Source organism: Notothenia rossii (genome assembly GCF_949606895.1).
Source record: "Notothenia rossii genome assembly, chromosome: 11".
Classification (NCBI taxonomy): Eukaryota; Metazoa; Chordata; class Actinopteri; order Perciformes; family Nototheniidae; genus Notothenia; species Notothenia rossii.
The window spans coordinates 54,455,268-54,460,063 of record NC_136910.1 but is presented as its reverse complement, the minus strand read 5'-3'; the positions used below and the strand labels follow the sequence as shown (position 1 = coordinate 54,460,063).

The 4,796-nt window shown below is 39.4% G+C and overlaps 1 protein-coding gene across 1 annotated transcript in view; it reads left to right on the top strand.

Annotated features, from left to right (window-relative positions):
- The first annotated feature begins 876 nt into the window (after nucleotides 1-876).
- Nucleotides 877-4,796, top strand: part of LOC307024655 (transcription factor 4-like) — a 106,805-nt gene continuing 102,885 nt past the window's right edge. Inside the window, 1 exon segment of the mRNA XM_079658973.1 lies at nucleotides 877-931. The gene's annotated coding sequence lies outside the window, so the exon portion shown is untranslated.

The window sequence follows — 4,796 nt, the reverse complement described above, 5'->3', positions numbered from 1 at the left end:
TACGTGCTGTGTGAATGTTGCTTGTAGCATAAAGAGTTCCCTGTGCATTGCAGGCCCAGCAGATGTCTGGTTTGTTGTGCTGTGAGAGCAGAGAGCAGAGAACACACTTTGAACACTGTGATCATACAACATGGCTTTGGCTGTATGCTACTGAACATCTCTTACCTGGTGAACAAAGTGCAAATGAATGATCATTTGAAAATGAATAATAAGGCATTAAAGCAGGAAATGATCTGAAAGGTGTACGATGAATTAAATTATGTATTTGAATAAAGTATTGTATACGTGTTAATCTGCTCCATGACTGAAATCGGTAATGCTAAAGAAAGATTGACATTTACATTTGCTATGAATAAGTTTCTGTTGTATCTATCAACATGAATAATAATAATAATAATAATAATAATAATTATAATTATAATAATAATAATAATTATAATAATAGTGATAATAATAATAATTATAATTATAATAATATTAATAATAATAATAATAATAATAATAATAGTAATAATGATAATAATAATAGTGAAAATCATGTTTGTTTTTGTTATATTTTTCCTGGGAGGGAATGTGTATTTGTTGACTGGAAATCTATTCATTATTCAATATTAAAACACTCCATTGTCATGTTTTTTTCATTACTCAATGTATTATTTATTTTGCTGCTTCTTTTTATGAACTTAGCATTTGTAAGGCCTGTCACCCTAACTCTAACCGCTAACCCTGCTAACCCTAACATTTACATTTAATTGGCTTCACAGGTTAAATACTGAGTGTTTGATTCTTGAGTTTTCAGTAAAGATATGGATCCTTGTTGAAATGACGCAGATTGCTAACTGCTCCCTCTCTTCTCTTGTCGTCCTCAGGTGGGAAATCAGAGAGGAGTTCGTACTCGTACGGCAGAGAGTCCAACCCACACTGCCACCAGGTCAGTCCCACTCCGACTGTCTTCTTTTATACAAAACGTTTGACCTTTCAGATGTTGTTGTAGGGAGCCTCTGGTGCACAGTGGTGTAGTGGGGACTTTTTTACTGGGTGGACGGGGCGGGGAGACACTATGGACGCGCTCGTGAACTGTCAACGGGGGGTGGGGTACACTTTGGACCTCTGTGTCGCCTGTCAGCGCAACTTACATGATGCCGTCAGCGAACCCATCCGGACTTTCTGCGCGACTGTCACTCAAACGCGGGACATAGTCTCAATTTGTGGGACGCGGGACAAATAATAAAAAAGCATTGTGTGCAGTCCCGCACAAAGTGGGACACCTGGTCACCCTACACACACACATGGTGCTGCCCCTGACACACACACGCTTCAAATCAAGTTGCATAAATGCTTGAGCTACGTTTTTATTATAATTACTGTGAAATCTGCCTATTATGTTTGCGTCACTATTAGAACAAATACACACGTGCAACTGATAACACTGGCAATGAGTTTATATTTATTAGACTATTTAAAAAGCTGAGCCAGAAGGCAAAGCTCTCTGTCTACCGGGCCATTTTCGTTCTTACCCTCACCTATGGTCATGAAGGATGGGTCATGACCGAAAGAACGAGATCGGGGGTACAAGCGGCCGAGATGGGTTTTCTCCGCAGGGTGGCTGGTGTCTCCCTTAGGGATAAGGTGAGAAGTTCGGTCATCCGGGAGGGACTCGGAGTTGAACCGCTCCTCCTTCGCGTCGAAAGGAGCCAGTTGAGGTGGTTCGGGCACCTAGTTAGGATGCCACCTGGGCGCCTCCCTAGGGAGGTGTTCCAGGCACGTCCAGCTGGGAGGAGACCAAGGGGTAGACCTAGAACCAGATGGAGGGATTAGATCTCTTCGCTGGCCTGGGAGCGCCTTGGGATCCCCCAGTCAGAGCTGGTTGATGTGGCCAGGGAAAAGAAAGTTTGGGGCTCTCTGCTGGAACTGCTACCTCCGCGACCCGACTACGGATAAGCGGGAGAAGATGGATGGATGGATGGACTATTTAAAAAAAAAATCATGCTTCAAATAAGTGGGGGTACGGCGAGTTCTCAAATTGTTTACGTTTTTGTACATTTTTAGGGAAATGTTGTAATTAACGTTGGCCTTAGGTGGGAGCACAATTTCTGTATTTCTACTCACAATGTCTGAATACATATATTGGACAACTAAGGGTTAATTTGCAGGATTGATTGCTTACCTAGATCAGTATATAGCATGAATAATAATCACACATCAGTCACATTTACGACCCAATAGCATTGTGAGGCTGGACAAAAGGACCTTTTGACGATGTAAATGTCGTCTTTACGAAACATTTACTGACTATTTTAGGATAGCTTAAAGTGATGTTGTAAAATAACAACTGGGGGCCTTACAGGGTTAAAGCCTGTCGCTCAGCAGTAGAGCTTTATTTGATAAAGCTGTGAACGTACACAGGAGAGCAACCCTGTTTGGAGCTGATCTGAGGTCAGTGGTAGTGGATGTTCGGTTTAAAGGCGAGAGGACTTAAGCACCCGGGTCGTTATCCCTTACCAAAGTGGAAAGGGTTAAGGGAGAAATTACTGTAACATAGGGGGGAAATATCAGAACTTCTATTACTATTCATTTTACTCTATTAGTTAATAACCATCTCACAAAAATGAATTTTCCTCCCATTTAAGTCAAGTTTATGTGCATTTTATGGATTTAGGGTCAATATTTCATTAACACCTTAAGTATAACCGACTTGGCTGTGTTGATGAGATGATTCTGAAGTTAATTTGGTTATTATTTAAAAGTTATTGTCCAATATTTGTGAGTATGTGTCAAAACATCCCATTCATTTAATTAGGCGTTTCATCTTTTGTTGATAAGAAAAAAAGTTGATCAATGCAGTTTTAAAGTAGTCTTTGACTTATTGTTCCCTGCAACTTCTCCGCTGTGTTTAAATCATGCAGGTAGCAGCACAACAGGTGATTTGGTTTGTTTTATTGTCTAGCTTCCTATGTGTCAATCATCCTCACATCTACTAAAAACAACATCTGTTGCATGTTTTTTATATATTTTTATGTTTTCCTGAGAGATTCTCAACTTTACTACATTTCCCCAACTTCATAAAACAAATAATTACTCATTTTAACTTCAAGTATAATTATTTTTAAAGGAATATTTATCGTCGGTGGTGGCGCCAGGTGTTGTGGGCTTGGGTGATGGCGGAGTTTAGGGAAGCACTGTAATCTTCCCGCTCAGTTCTCACGGACCATATGCATCCACGAGAAGATGCACGTTGATAATTAGGAGGAAATACAGATGTTGGTGTTTGATTCTGCCGATGGAATATTAAACAGAGGAAGCTGGATGTGCTCGCTGTAATTTGATGACCTCCTTCTGGTTTTTGAAATGAAAAATCACATATGAGCACAGGCTGTTGGACGAGTTCTGATGATATTCATTCATTTTTGTTTTGGTATTGAACTTCTATAAATTAAAGCTTATCAAAGAAGCGGTTTTCGTGCTCATAAAAAATCAAAGATGTGCTAAAATCATGTTACAGATTATGGTTAATGAATGAAAGCTGTTACATTCCCACTAGTGAGGTCGGAGGTTTAACATCAGGGGAATTACATGTAGATTAGAATTAGGATATTGTTAAAAATAAAAATAAAAATAATTACACTTTTTTTTTTTTTTTCAATAATTCAAATATAAAGACGTTTGATTTTTACAGGTGAACGCCTTTCATTGTTGCAACTAAACTTTTCAAAATAATTACACTTTTTATGTTATGAATAAACTACTTTATAAAACGTACTAGTATGTGTACTTTGCATAAGGGTCACCAAATATTGGGCCCTTGTTTCAAAAGTGCATATTTTACGTCAATCTGCACTTCTCTGACTCATCCGTCTCTAACCCTCTCACAAGATCTTGCAACATAAGTCAAACTGTTTAAAAATATTTTGCAAATATCAACTAACATTCATGTTGGTCATTTATATCTTAAACATGTGTGTTATCTATTTAAATATGTATTGTCAGATGAGTAAAATCTAAATACAAAAAACCAAGGCCAGTTAGGAGACAGGAAGTGTATCCCATTTTATACCGTTGGCGCTAATTGTAATCTACTTCCTTTTCTGAGCTCCACCCTCTTCTGTCACTTTTTAGCCCCCAGGAAGTTAGATGGCGTTGAAGCAAATGTACGTAGTAGCCAAACAGCTGTACTGATACTTCTGTGTCAGTCACGGGACGTCATTGGGCCCAAACCTTTTCCAATTTCTGACTTTCATTTGGATAAAGACCTCTGTAAAGCGGCGTATCATATTTGTTTAGGTTTAGCAGTGTTTCCCACAGAATTTGATTCTATTTGTGGGGGCACCGCACCCCCCCCCCCCCCAACGTTCTTGTTGCTCTGTGATGCGTTGTTAATGAGTGAAACACACCGGAGTTGAGGATCTGTGGGGTTTATTCTCCCAAAAATATAATTTACAATTTAGGCATTTAGCAGACGCCTTATTCCAAAGCGAATTACCAATTACAGGGACATTCTCCCTGGAGTAACCGAGGGCTAAGTGCCTTGCTCAAGGGCACACTAGTAGTGGTGTTCCAGGCAGAATTTGAACTCGCAACCTTCCGATCATCAGCCCACCTCACTATCCATTAGACCACCAAAAAAAAAATTGCGGCCCGCCACAAATAAATCAATGTATGGGAAACACTGTTTTAGCAACTATCCAGTACAAATATTATAGACTTTATTTAAATCATTAGGTCCTTAAAGTCCAGAATCCAGAGTTACTTTCCCTCTTCCGTCATTTGACTGAGTGGAAACCAGACGTGACGGAGCA